Raw genomic sequence first — 16,259 nt, forward strand, 5'->3', positions numbered from 1 at the left:
CCAAAGCCCCTTATACCACCCACCACTGCGACCTGTATGCTTTAGTCGGCTGGCCCTCGCTACATATTTGTCGCCAGACCCACTGGCTCCAGGTCATCTATAAGTCTATGCTAGGTAAAGCTCCGCCTAATCTCAGCTCTCTGGTCACGATAACAACACCCACCCGTAGCACTCGCTCCAGCAGATATATTTCACTGGTCACCCCCAAAGCCAATTCCTCCTTCGGCCGCCTTTCCTTCCAGTTCTCTGCTTCCAGTGACTGGAATGAATTGCAAAAATCGCTGAAGCTGGAGACTTATATTTCCCTCACTAACTTTAAACATCAGCTATCTGAGCAGCTAACCAATCGCTGTAGCTGTACATAGTCCATCTGTAAATAGCCCACCCAATCTACCTACCTCATCCCCATATTGTTTTTATTTACTTTTCTGCTCTTTTGCACACCAGTATCTCTACTTGCACATCATCATCTGCTCATTTATCACTCCAGTGTTAATCTGCTAAATTGTAATTACTTCGCTACTATGGCCTATAGATAAAGATAAAGCACCTCCTTACGTCATTTGCATACACTGTATATAGACTTTCTTTTTTCTATTGTGTTATTGACTGTACGCTTATTCCATGTGTAACTCCGTGTTGTTGTTTGTGTCGCACTGCTTTGCTTTATCTTGGCCAGGTCGCAGTTGTAAATGAGAACTTGTTCTCAACTAGCTTACCTGGTTAAATAAAGGTGAAATAAAAAAATGTCAAGAAAATGTTAAGCTAAGGTGGTAATGGTTGTTGAATTCCTAACCATACCACGTGGAGCATTGGCTACATGGCTGGAAATGGTTAAACTAGACTATCAATCCCTACAGAATAAGAGCAAATCTTAGATACGAATTACTAGTTTGCAGCTAGAAATTATGTCAACCTGGGATCCGAAGACCGACAACCACCGAAACAACTATTCTATGAGAACATTTCTGAATGGTACTCTGAAGTATCCATTCTTCAACCACAAAAGACTTCAGGGAGACAGAGAGAGAGACGATGATGAACTGACTCCAACAGAAGAATGGACGATTCCAACAGAGATCATGACGACACACTGGGCGTAAATATATATATTGATTGCAATTATTCCCGAATAAGTGAGCGTTCATGTGCAAAGGATAAGCATTTCAATTAATATAATTATCAACTGTGTAATGACTCCTTTTGTCTTTCCCGCCCTTTTCAGTCCACACCCACTTCCCTTTGTCCACCAAGCCGTCATATCGGCTTAGTCCACTAGGGAACCTCCCCTATCATTTCCTCCATATCTACTGTGTTGTTTGTTTATGCATTTCTGTAATTATTTAGTTAATTAGTAAATAAATGATTAAGACAATTGATGTATGGATGATTCATAGTAAAGACCGGGTTTGTGCAGATAATCAACAATTTACGACGTTTGGAATGAGACAAACGTGAGGTAAAGAATAATTCATTAATTAGAAGACTAATTGATCAGATATTAAAATATCTGAAGAGTTATATTAGAAAAATTATAACTTTATAATCTGAAGATTTTCCTTGATGCCCCGACTTTCTAGTTAATTACATTTACATGATTAGTTTAATCACGTAATAATAATTACAGAGAATTGATTTGATAAAATAACCGTCTTCACTTTAATGATGCCAGACATGACACTTACTTCCTTCCTTTAGGAACATACAGCAGGCCCCTCAAACTCAACTCTGGACCTCGAAGCCAGTTCCACCACAGGAGGTTGGTGGCACTTAAATTGGGGAGGACAAGCTCGTGGTAATGGCTGGAGTAGAATCAGTGGAATGGTATCAAAACATCAAACACATGGTTTCCATGTGGTTGATGCCATTCCATTTCCCCTGTCCCAGCCATTATTATGAGCCGTCCTCCCTTTTAAGAGCCTCCTGTGAGAGCCACTGCATTTTTTCATTGTTTCCCCCCTAATTAGGGACTCATTTAGAACTGGGACACCAGGTGTATCCCAGGCTGTATCACATCCGGCCGTGATTGGGAGTCCCATAGGGCGGCACACAATTGGATCAGCGTCGTCTGGGTTTGGCCGGGGTAGGCCGTCATTGTAAATAAGAATTTGTTCTTAACTGACTTGCCTAGTTAAATTAAGGTTAAAAAATTAATAATTCCAGCCATTACTATGAGCCGTCCTCCCTTTCAGCAGCCTCCTGTGAGGTCCACTGCATTTTTTCATTGTTCTTCCCTAATTAGGGACTCATTTAGACCTGGGACACCAGGTGGGTGAAATTGATTATCAGGTAGAAAGAAAAAAAATCAGCAGGCTCCGGACTTCCTATGTTGAATACCCCTGAGGAGGCAATCGATGACTCCTCTCTATCGTACTCTGTTCTGGGCTTCTCCAGCTCATTCCACCCCATGCCAGATATTTTGGCATCTGCCAAAAAATGTTTTGACTAAATTTGGAAATGATCAGAAACAAAACATCATAAGAATACTTACTTACATATTTCAATCCCTCTTCATCTGCCTGAAGTTACTGAATTGAAAACTGAATTGATCATTACTCACTGGTCAGTGTGCTAATGACCTGCTCCTCTCTAGGGTCAGTCTGTTCTCTCCTTACGTTCAGGATGTGTTTGACCGAGTCCAGCAGGCCAAACACCTGGGCCAGGTTACTCAACACTGCCACCTCTACCAGACAGGAATCTGAGATCCATCAGTGGGCAACCAATCACATGGTCAGTAACAACACATCCATCAACCAATCACAGGGTCACTTACAACACATCCATCCATCGACCCCCCCCACTCCCTCCCTCACATTGTCTGTAACAACACATCATCAGTCAATCAATTAATCAAAGCAAAGAAGTGTAAACTTTATTCACTTACTAAAGACAATTCAACAAGACATAAAATGTGTCCCTATTTTGGGGGATGCCCCACAAAATACCCATAACCTAGTCTTTGCTTTATGTTTACACCTCAGAAGTCAACAATACTTGACCTGTACCTTGTACCCTATTCCCTGTGTCTTAGGTGCCAGTGTGCCAGATCCCACCTGCGTCCTGCAGGGCTGCCTGCTCGCTGCATTGCTGCACTCCTCCTCTCAGCATCTCCAGCAGCTCTGTCCTGATGTTGTCTACCACCATGCCCATCAGGCCCAACTCAGCTATGCCTTTCCAGAAGTTCAACATCTCCTTTGGGGGAACATAAAGGACACAGCTATGTTCAAAGTTCAAGTTCAAAGTAGTTTATATGCCATTTCAGTCACACTTAATGACACGGGTGTGAAAGAGGTGAGCAAGAATTCATCCAGTTGCATACCAAGTAAACCTATAGTCAAATACATGTGTCAATACTTTCAAATACTTGATATGTGGTTGGTTTAGCTTGACCAGCATGCAGGGAGAGCGGAGTTTGCACTTTTGGCATTATTCCATTGGGTCCATTTTACCTGGCGAGCTAAACCAATCGCACCCAACTGCAAGTATTTGATAATGTATCCGACCCAGGTATGAAGCTTAGATTAATACAAGACTAATGACCAGACAACTCTTTGATATCAGAGATGTGTGTAACTACAGTAGAAATTCACTAGTAGGAGCTGTTTGGTTGAAGATCTCACCTGATACTGTATGTCGCCTGGTTTCCTTATTCTCTGTCTCCATGGTTACAGACCCTGAACTCCACTCCATTGTTCCGGACAGAACCTCTGACCTCTCCTCTGTTGTCATGGCAACCTGGCCACCATTACCTATCACCACCTGGGCTACATGTCCAACAAGGGAGAGACATGGTCAGCTACACTACTTACAATATTCAATACACAGAATAACACGGATGGTTCAGGTCCTGGATGCTTATTGACTGATACTGTATTCCCAACTTGTGTACATATCCCAATTAAAATGTCAAGTTAATGTACATGTGTACAATATCCTTTGAGATGGGGTCAAACTTTTCGGGTAGCCTTCCACAAGCTTCCCACAATAAGTTGGGTGAATTTTGGCCCATTCCTCCTGACAGAGCTGATGTAACCAAGTCAGGATTTTAAGCCTCCTTGCTTGCACACGCTTTTTCTATGGGATTGAGGTCAGGGCTTTGTGACGGCCACTCCAATACCTTGACTTTGTTGTCTTAAGCCATTTTGTCACAACTTTGGAAGTATGCTTGAGGTCATTGTCCATTTGGAAGACCCATTTGCGACCAAGCTTTAACATCCTGACTGAGGTCTTGAGATATTGCGTCAATATGTCCACATAATTATCCTCCCTCATGATGCCATCTATTTTGTGAAGTGCACCAGTCCCTCCTGCAGCAAAGCACCCCCACAACATTATGCTGCCACCCCAGTGCTTCACAGTTGGGATGGTGTTCTTCGGCTTACAAGCCTCCCCCTTTTTCCTCCAAACATAACGATGGTCATTATGGCCAAACAGTTCTATTTTTGTTTCATCAGACCAGAGGACATTTCTCCAAAAAGTACGATTGCTGTCCCCATTGACGGGCCGCCCCCAGGTGGTAAGGGTAGGCAACAACACGTCTGCCACGCTGATCCTCAGCACTGGGGCCCCTCAGGGGTGTGTACTTAGTCCCCTCCTGTACTCCCTGTTCACCCACGACTGCATGGCCAAACACGACTCCAACACCATCATTACGTTTGCTGATGACACAACAGTGGTAGGCCTGATTACCGACAACGATGACACAGCCTATAGGGAGGAGGTCAGAGAACTGGCAGTGTGGTGCCAGGACAACAACCTCTCCCTCAATGTGAGCAAAACAAAGGAGCTGATCGTGGACTACAGGAAAAGGCGACCCGAACAGGCCCCCATTAACATCGACGGGGCTGTAGTGGAGCGGGTCGAGAGCTTCAAGATCCTTGGCGTCCACATCACCAACGATCTATCATGGTCCAAACACATCAAGACAGTCATGAATAGGGCACGACAAAACCTTTTCCCCCTCAGGAAACTGAAAAGATTTGGCATGGGTCCCCAGATCCTCAAAAAGTTCTACAGCTGAACAACCGAAAGCATCCTGACCGGTTGCATCAAAGCCTGGTATAGCAACTGCTCGGCATCTGACCGTAACGTGCTACAGAGGGTAGTGTGTACGGCCCAGTACATCACTGGGGCCAAGCTTCCTGTAATATAGAACCTATAAAATAGGTGGTGTCAGAGGAAACCCCATAACATTTTTAGAGACTCCAGTCACCCAATTCATAGACTGTTTTCTCTGCTGCCGCACGGCAAGCAGTACCAGAGCGTCAAGTCTAGGACCAAAAGGCTCCTTAACAGCTTCTACCGCCAAGCCATAAGACTGCTGAACAATTCATAAAATGGCCACCGGACTATTAAATTGAACCCCCTCCATTTGTTTTGTACACTGCTGCTACTCGCTGTTTATTATGTATGCATAGTCACTTCACCCCTACCTACATGTACAAATGACCTCTAACCTGTACCCCAGCACACTGCCTCGGTACCGGTACCCCCTGTATATGGCCTCATTATTGTTATGTTATTGTGTTACTTTTTATTATTTTTTATTTTATTTTATTTGGTAAATATTTTCTTAACTCTTCTTGAACTGCACTGTAAACGAGAATGTGTTCTCAATCAACTTAACTGGTAAAATAAGGGTAAATAACAAGATATTGGAGGTGCGTGTGTGCATGTGTGTTGTGTGCTTGGCTGCCATCAGCCATCTTCTCAATTTATCGATGTCCTTTGGGGTTCACTGTGCCTGTGTATGGTGAGCCTGAAGGATTGAGGTGAAGAATGATCAATTTAACATTGAGGAATACATGCCGTTTATTCAGCCATACTCTGAGTTGCTTTACTGGTCAATCACTCTCTGTTGTAGTCTTATTTACTAGTTTTCTGGCAGTGTGGATTATTGGGAGGTGGGGCAAGAATTCGTTTTTAGAAGAGGTGTAACTTACTTTTTCAGCTTCACTCCAGTTTGGTTTCTTTTGGTTTCATTTACAATTTTTGGTGCCACAGCGATGAGGGGGTCTTTGCACCCTGCCTGAAAAATGAACTAGGTGAAAGAGTTAGTTTGAATACATTTATTTGCAGGTGAAAAAATGGAGGCTAAGATTGTAGGATATAAAAAAAATCTATATTTTTAAACGTAACCTTTATTTAACTAGGCAAGTCAGTTCTTATTTACAATGATGGCCTACCCCAGCCAATTGTGCGCTGCCCTATGGGACTCCAAATCACAACCAGTTGTGATGCAGCTTGGATTTGAACCAGGGACAGTACTGACACCTCTTGCACCTTAGCGCCTTAGACCACTGCGCCACTCAGGAGCCCTGGATATGGTAACTGTCCAAAAATACCAAGGCACTCTTACCAGATAGTTCCAATTAAAAATATTTTATTTAGTTGGCATTATCATGTAGGAAGATTAAAACAAGGTAAACACATGGGCTACAGCTTAGGTTCTAGTTTAATATGGGCTGTCCTTATCAGGTTCACCTAAATTATCACATCACAGTGTTCTAGGTCAGACGTTTGTTAATCATTGCTGCCTCCATGGCAAGATTAATGACAATAAATGTCTACCTGCACATTCATCAGTGTGTGGGTATTTATTCTATATTACATTATTGTTGAGCACCCCTCCTATTTTCCTTTGTTTGCTGAAGCGCAGAGGCCTACCTGATGTGTATGACATGTCACCCTGAATTATATGGTATTTGATTAGGTTATCAGTAGAATTCTCCACCAGCCAGATGACCCAAATTAGCCTAGCGAAACAATGCTTAGATCAACCAATATTTGCCGAAGATACTGTATGTTCTTGTACTATTGCAAAATGTTATATTATCTTTAATATCTTGCAATAGTAAAAGGACATATAATTAAGTGATAAGGCCCGAGAAGCCAGTGTTTGGAGGATATATTGGCACAGGTGTTGTTAGGCAAACCGTGCCAATACATCCTCCAAACACCGGCTTCGAGGGCATAATCCCTTTTATACAACGGGTTACCAACATATCCAAATAATGATTTACACATTTTCATTAAAAATGTTATTTTGATTAATTAATTCATAGTATTTCATCCTTCCACAAGATATAGTCCGGACGCAAATCTAGGGTTGCTACACAAGCCGGCTGGACGTTTGTTCTATCGGTTCGGTTGCGTCTCTGGCAACCCAGTCGTTATGTCTAAATGTTCTATTGTCATATTGGCTGGCAACGGTCTTATCCCTTGCTTGCTAGCTAGCCAACTATGGCTAACTTACAGTCACATCAAACAGTGCAGCCAGAATAACAACAAAGAAGATGCATTTGTTTAAGCTGTTTTCTAGTGACATTTATTTGGATACATCCGTAACAATGAGCTAATGATGCGCGATTTCGCCTGGCATAGAAAATGTGGTTTCTCATCAGGACGCTGTTGTTCAGCGAAGCTAGCCAACAACACAGCTAACACAATCACTTCAAACTGAAGCTCAAAAGACTGCAAACTAGCTGCACTTTGTTTCGTTTTACGTGTTTTCTATTGATATTTCTTTGTGTATATCCATAAAAATGATGCTGATTCATGATTTCGACTGGCTAAGAAACGCTGCCTGTCTGTTTCATCCTGACACGTTCATTACTATGTGACAACTGAAGTCAAATTTGAATATTGAAACAATGTTGCCAATGTCGGAGAGATAGACAGCAAGGTTTATGCAAATCTTCGCTGTTGAAAACAAAATGTTTGTCTTTTAGACTATGTCTACATGCTTTTTATAGAGGAGATCAAGTTTATAAATTTCCTTCCTGGGCTGATGAGACAGTGGATTGCGCAGTCAGTCGGCAGTATCTTGTGGAATAGACACCGGCTGGAAAGCGGTTTTAACTCATTAGCATTCAGGATTAGACACACCCGTTGTATAATGAACAAATATTGGTTGACCTAAGCATTGTTTCGCCAGACTAATTTTGATCTGGCTGGTGGACAAGTCTACTGATGAACTAATCAAACCATATAATTTTGCTTGACTGTGGATTGTTGGGACGTGGGGCAATAACTTGTTTTTAGAAGAAGTGTAACTTACTTCACTCCAATAAAGACATCAGATGGAGAATAGCACAGTACTATAATATATTTACAATTTTCTACATTGTAGAATAATAGTGAAGACATCAATACTATGAAATAACACATATGGAATCATGTAGTAACCAAAAAAGTGTTAAACAAATCAAAATATATTTTATAATTGAGATTCTTTAAAGTAGCCACCCTTTGCTTTGATGACAGCTTTGCACACTCTTGGCATTCTCTCAACCAGCTCAAATAAATGCTTCACAGACATCTCAACATCAACTGTTCAGAGGAGACTGTGTAAATCAGGCCTTCTTGGTCAAATTGATGCAAAGAAACTACTACTAAAGGAAACCACAAAGAAGAAGAGACTTGCTTGGCCCAAGAAACATGAGCAATGGACATTAAACCGGTGGAAATCTGTCCTTTGGTCTGATGTGAGATTTTTGGTTTCAACCACCGTGTCTTTGTGAGATGCAGAGTAGGTGAACGGATGAGTGGTTCCCACCGTGAAGCATGGAGGAGGGGGTGTGATAGTGTGGGGTGCTTTTCAAGTGACAATGTCTGTGATTTATTTAGAATTGAAGTTACATTTAACCAGCATGGCTACCACAGCATTCAGCAGCAATACGCCATCTCATCTTGTTTGCACTTAGTGGAACTATCATTTGTTTTTCAACAGGACAATGACCAAAACACATCTCCAGGCTGTCTAAGGCCTATTTGACCAAGAAGGAGAGTGATGGAGTGCTGCATCAGATGACCTGGCCTCCAATCACCCGACCTCAATCCAATTGAGATGGTTTGGGATGAGTTGGACCACAGAGTGAAGGAAAAGCAGACAACAAGGGGTAAACATATGTGGGAACTCCTTCAAGACTGTTGGAAAAGCATTCCAGGTGACTACCTCAAGAACCTGGTTGAGAGAATGCCAAGAGTGTGCAAAGCTGTCATCAAGGCAAAAGGTGGCTACTTTGAAGAATCTCAAGTATAAAATATGTTTTGATATTTTGGTTACTACATGATTCCATATCTGTTATTTTATAGTTTTGATGTAGAAAATAGTAAAAAATAAGAAAAACCCTTGAATGAGTAGGTGTGTCCAAACTTTTGACTGGATGGAACTGTATATATATATATATATAGTGCATTCGGAAAGTATTCAGAACCCTTGATTTTTTTCCACATTTTGTTAAAGTTACCGCCTTATTCTAAAATGGATTAAATAATTGTTTTCCCTCATTAATCTACACACAATACCCCATAATGACAAAGTGAAAACAGAAATACCTTATTTACATAAGTATTCAGACCCTTTGATATGAGATACGAAATTGACCTCAGGTGCATTCTGTTTCAAATTGATCATCTTTGACATGTTTCTATAACTTGATTGGAGTCCACTTGTGATAAATTCAATTGATTGGACATGATTTGGAAAGGCACACACCTGTCTATATAAGGTCCCACAATTGAAAGGTCATGACAGAGCAAATACCAAGCCATGAGGTCGAAGGAATTGTCTGTAGAGCTCAGAGACAGTACTGTGTTGAGACACAGATCTGGGGATGGGTACCAACACATTTCTGCGGCATTGAAGGTCCCCAAAAACACAGTGGTCTCCATCATTATTAAATAGAAGAAGTTTGGATCCACCAAGACTCTTCCTAGAGCTAGCCTCCCGGCCAAACTGAGCAATCAGGGGAGAAGGGCCTTGGTCAGGGAGGTGACCAAGAACTCAATGGTCAATCTGACAGAGATCGAGAGTTCCTCTGTGGAGAACCTTCCAGAAGGACAGCCATCTCTGCAGCACTCCACCAATCAGGCCTTTATGGTAGTGGCCAGATGGAAGCCACTCCTCAGTAAAATGCACATTTGCCAAAAGGTAACAGTCATCGTAGGAAGTGGACCAAGGCGCAGCGGGTTGAGTGCTCATTTTAACTTTTAATAAAGACCACTGAAAATACAAAACAAGAAAACACACAGTAATGCACAAACAACCTCCCACAATTCCCATAACAAACACACTCCTAATTATAGGACCTTCAATCAGAGGCAACGATACACAGCTGCCTCCAATTGAAGGCCCCAATCCCAATTACCTAAACATAGAAATAGAATGACTAGACGGAACATAGAAATACACTAACATAGAACATAGACCAAAACCCTGGGAATACAAAAATCAAACACCCCTCTACGTAAACACACACCCCGAACCATATAAAACAAATACCCCCCTGCCACGTCCTGACCAAACTCCAATAACAGATAACCCCTTTACTGGTCAGAACGTGACACACAGAGACGCTTACAAAATTCTCCCTTCCCCTCCATTTGGCAAATCTGACCATAATTATATGCTCCTGATTCCTGCTTACAAGCAAAAACTAAAGCAGGAAGTACCTGTGACTCACTCAATATGGAAGTGGTCAGATGACGAAGAAACTAAGCTACAGGTCTGTTTTGCTAGCACAGATTAATCCTATTGCATTGAGGAGTACACCACATCAGTCACCGGCTTCATCAATAAGTGCATCAATGACGTCGTCCCCACAGTGACTGTACGTACATACCCCAACCAGAAGCCACGGATTACAGGCAACATTCACACTGAGCTAAAAGGTAGAGCTGCCGCTTTAAAGGAGCGAGACTCTAACCCAGACGCTTATAAGAAATCCTGCTATGCCATCCAACGAACCATCAAACAGGCAAAGTGTCAATACAGGAGTAAGATTGAATTATACTATACCGGCTCTGGCAGTGCTTGAAAACTATTACGGACTACAAAGGGAAGCCCAGTCGTGAGCTGCCCAGTGACACGAGCCTACCAGATGAGCTAAATTACTTATATGTGCATTCGAGGTAAGCACCACTGAAGCATGCATGAGAGCACCAGCTGTTGCTGTAACAGTGTGACCACGCTCTCCATAGCTGATGTGAGTTAGACTTTTAAACATGTCAACATTCACAGATGCATTACAAGGACGTGTACTCAGAGCATGCGCAGACCAACTGGCAAGTGTCTTCACTGACATTTTCAACCTGTCCCTGACCGAGTTGGTAATACCTACATATTTCAAGCAGACCACCATAGTCCCTGTGCCCAAGAACACCAAGGTAACCAGCCTAAATCACCTGACCCGTATCACTCACGTCTGTAGCCATGAAGTGCTTTGAAAGGCTGGTCATGGCTCACATCAACACCGTCATCCCAGAAACCCTAGACCCAATCCAATTTGCATACCACCCCAACAAATCCACAAATGACGCAATCTCTATTGCATTCCACACTGCCCTTTCCCACCTGGACAAAAGGAACACCTACGTGAGAATGCTGTTCATTGATTACAGCTCAGCGTTCAACACCATAGTGCGTGGGCAAGCACATATCCAACACCATCATTAAGTTTCCCGACAACACAAGAGTGGTAGGCCTGATCACCAACAACAATGAGACAGCCTATAGGGAGGAGGCCAGAGACCTGGCAAGGTGGTGCAGAGACAAAAACCTCTCCCTCAATGTGATCAAGACAAAGGAGCTGATCGTGAACTACATCGACAGGGCTGTAGTGGAGCAGGTCGAGAGCTTCAAATTCCTTGGTGTCCACATCACCAACAAACTATCATGGTCCAATCACACTAAAACAGTTGAGAAGAGGGCAAAACAACCCCTATTCCACCTCAGGAAACTGATAACATTTGGCATGGGTTCTCAGATCCTCAAAAAGTTCTACAGCTGCACCATCGAGAGCATCCTGACTGGTTGCATCACCGCCTGGAATGGCAACTGCTTGGCATCCAACCGCAAGGCGCAACAGAGGGTAGTGCGTACGGCCCAGTGCATCACTGGGGCAATGCTTCCTCCCATCCTGGACCTCTATACCAGACAGTGTCAAAGACTCCAGCCACCCTAGTCATAGACTGTTCTCTCTGCTACCACGCGGCACAGCAAGCGGTACTGGAGCGTCAACTCTAGGTCCAAAAGGCTCCTTAACAGCTTCTACCCCCAAGCCATAAGACTGCTCCACAGTTAATCAAATGACTACCTGGGCTATTTGCATTGACCCTTGTTTTTTTTACGCTGCTGCTACTAGCTGTTTTTTATCTATGCATAGTCACTTTACCCCTACCTACATGTACATATACCTTAATTAACTCGACTAACCTGTACCCTCGCACATTGACTAGGTACTGGTACCCCCTATTTGTAGCCTCATTATTTTCATTTTTTTTCTTAATTTCTTTTTACTTTAGTTTAATTAGTAAATATTTGCTTAACTCTTATTTTTCTTAAAACTGCATTGTTGGTTAAGGGCTTGTAAGTAAACATTTCATGTGACAAATAACATTTGATTTGATATTGTGACAAATATTATCATGTCATGTGACGCTCCTAACTGAATTACGATAAAGTTATTGTAAACCCCTTTGGGACCACTTGGAGTGCAATTCTACTACACATTATATGACTGGAGACATTACCAGAATCTTTTTTTTTACAAATTACAGGGTAGCCTACTCTGCTGACACTGACAAACAGACATAGGCGGAAATCCCAGGGGGGGACGGGGGGACACGACCCCGACAAAATATGATTTGTCCCCCCCAATATATCACTGGAAACATAACTGTAATTTCAATAATATTAATAATACGCAATGAAAACACTTGTATTTGTCACATACACATGGTTAGCAGGTGTTAATGCAAGTGTAGCGAAATGCTTGTGCTTCTAGTTCTGACCATGCAGTAATATCTAACAAGTAATATAACCTAACAATTTCACAACAACTACCTTGTACACACAAGTGTAAAGGAATGAATACGAATATGTACATAAAAATATATAAATGAGTAATGGCCGAACGGCATAGGCAAGATGCAGTAGATGGTATAGCGTACAGTATATACATATGAGATTAGTAATGTAGGTTATGAAAAAATAAAGTGGCATTGTTTAAAGTGGCTAGTGATAAATTTAATTGCATCAAGATGGCAAGATGCAGTAGATGGTATAGCGTACAGTACATACATATGAGACGAGAAATGTAGGGTAAGTAAACATTATATGTATATATATATATAAAGTGACTAGTGATAAATTGATTACATCAATTTTTCCATTATTAAAGTGGCTGTTGTTGAGTCAGTATGTTGGCAGAAGCCACTCAATGTTAGTGATGGCTGTTTAACTGTCACGGAATTCTAGGACCAGTGGAGATGCGGAATCAGGCGCAGGAGACAGAGGGCCGGAGCAACAGTGTTTTAATGCCACGGGAAACAAAACACAATAGCCGAAAGGCACAGGGCGCTTAATAAAGTCCGCCAGGGAAAACACATTCCCAAAATAAAACACGAGGAAAAAGCGCACGGGGCGCAGCCCGGCAATAAATCTGACACAGGCCAGCGAAACAGGCCACACACACAACTGTCCTGAGTGGACAATAAACAATCCTGCACGAGACCCCAAACTGAAAATACACACTAAATAACCCCCCACTAATGACAAACACGAAACAGGTGCGGGATAGACAGACAAAACCAAAAGACACAGAAACAGAGATCGGTGGCAGCTAATAGGCCGGCAACGACGACCGCCGACCGCCGCCCGACCGAGGAGGGGCGCCACCTTCGTTGGATACTGTGACATTAACAGTCTGATGGCCTTGAGATAGAAGCTGTTTTTCAGTCTCTCGGTCCCCGCTTTGATGCACCTGTACTGACCTCGCCTTCTGGATGATAGCGGGGTGAACAGGCAGTGGCTCGGGTGGTTGTTGTCCATGATGATCTTTTTGGCCTTCCTGTGACATCGGGTGGTGTAGGTGTCCTGGAGGGCAGGTAGTTTGCACCCGGCGATGCATTGTGCAGACCTCACTACCCTCTGGAGAGCCTTCCGGTTATGGGCGGAGCAGCTGCCGTACCAGGCAGTGATACAGCCCGACAGGATGCTCTCGATTGTGCATCTGTAAAAGTTTGTGAGTGTTTTTGGTGACAAGACGAATTTCTTCAGCCTCCTGAGGTTGAAGAGGCGGTGCTGCGCCTTCTTCACCATGCTGTCTGTGTGGGTGGACCATTTCAGTTTGTCCGTGATGTGTACGCCAAGGAACTTAAAACTCTCCACCCTCTCCACTACTGTCCCATCAATGTAGATAGGAAGCTGCTCTCTCTGCTGTTTCCTGAAGTCATCAATCATCTCCTTTGTTTTGTTGACATTGAGTGTGAGGTTGTTTTCCTGACACCACACTCCAAGGGCCATCACCTCCTCCCTGTAGGCCGTCTCGTCGTTGTTGGTAATCAAGCCTACCACTGTAGTGTCGTCTGCAAACTTGATGATTGAGTTGGAGGCGTGCATGGACACGCAGTCGTGGGTGAACAGGGAGTACAGGAGATGGCTGAAAACGCGCCCTTGGGGGGACCCAGTGTTGAGGATCAGCGGAGTGGAGATGTTGTTACCTACCCTCACCACCTGGGGGTGGCCCGTCAGGAAGTCCAGGACCCAGTTGCACAGGGCAGGGTCGAGACCCAGGGTCTCGAGCTTAGTGACGAGTTTGGAGGGTACTATGGTGTTAAATGCTGAGCTGTAGTCGATGAACAGCATTCTTACATAGGTATTCCTCTTGTCCAGATGGGTTAGGGCAGTGTGCAGTGTGATTGCGATTGCGTCGTCTGTGGACCTATTGGGGCGGTAAGCAAATTGGAGTGGGTCTAGGGTGTCAGGTAGGGTGGAGGTGATATGGTCCTTGACTAGTCTCTCGAAGCACTTCATGATGACGGAAGTGAGTGCTATGGGGCGATAGTCATTTAGCTCAGTTACCTTCGCTTTCTTGGGAACAGGAAAAATAGTGGCCCTCTTGAAGCATGTCGGAACAGCAGACTGGGATAGGGATTGATTGAATATGTCTGTAAACACACCAGCCAGCTGGTCTGCGCATGCTCTGAGGACGCGGCTGGGGATGCCGTCTGGGCCGGCAGTCTTGCGAGGATTAACACGTTTAAATGTTTTACTCACGTGGGCTACAGTGAAGGAGAGCCCGCAGGTTTTGGTAGCGGGCCGTGTCAGTGGCACTGTATTGTCCTCAAAGCGAGCAAAGAAGTTGTTTATTTTGTCTGGGAGCAAGACATTGTGGTCCGCGACGGGCTGGTTTTCCTTTTGTAGTCCGTGATTAACTGTAGGCCCTGCCACATACCTCTCATGTCTGAGCCCATGAATTGCGACTCTACTTTGTCTCTACATTGACACTTAGCTTGTTTGATTGCCTTGCGGAGGGAATAGCTACACTGTTTGTATTCGGTCATGTTTCCAGTCACCTTGTCCTGATTAAAAGCAGTGGTTCGCACTTTCAGTTTTGCGCAAATGCTGCCGTCAATCCACGGTTTCTGGTTGGGGAATGTTTAAATAGACGCTGTGGGTACAACATCACCGATGCACTTGCTAATAAACTTGCTCACCGAATCAACGTATTCATCAATGTTATTGTCCGATGCTATGCGGAACATATCCCAGTCCACGTGATCGAAGCAGTCTTGAAGCGTGGAATCCGATTGGTCGGACCAGCGTTGAACAGACCTGAGCATGGGCGCTTCCTGTTTAAGTTTCTGTCTATAGGCTGGGAGCAACAAAATGGAGTCGTGGTCAGATTTTCCGAAAGGGGGGCAGGGGAAGGCTTTATATGCGTCGCGGAAGTTAGAATAAGAATGATCTAGGTTTTTGCCAGCCCGGGTCGCGCATTCGATATGCTGATTAATTTTAGGGAGCCTTGTTTTCAGATTAGCCTTGTTAAAATCCCCAACTACAATAAATGCAGCCTCAGGATATGTGGTTTCCAGTTTACATAGAGTCAAATGAAGTTCTTTCAGGGCCGTCGATGTGACTGCTTGGGGGGGAATATACACGACTGTGATTATGATCGAAGAGAATTCTCTTGGTAGATAATGCGGTCGGCATTTGATTGTAAGGAATTCTAGGTCAGGTGAACAAAAGGACTTGAGTTCCTGTATGTTGTTATGATCACACCACGTCTCGTTAATCATAAGGCATACAGCCCCGCCCTTCTTCTTACCAGAGAGATGTTTGTTTCTGTCAGCGCGATGTGTGAAGAAGCCAGGTGGCTGTACCGACTCTAATGACGTATCCCGAGTGAGCCATGTTTCCGTGAAACAAAGAACGTTACAATCTCGGATGTCTCTCTGGAAGGCCACCCTTGCTC

Source organism: Salmo salar, chromosome ssa27, assembly GCF_905237065.1.
Source record: "Salmo salar chromosome ssa27, Ssal_v3.1, whole genome shotgun sequence".
In the NCBI taxonomy this organism is placed as follows: Eukaryota; Metazoa; Chordata; class Actinopteri; order Salmoniformes; family Salmonidae; genus Salmo; species Salmo salar.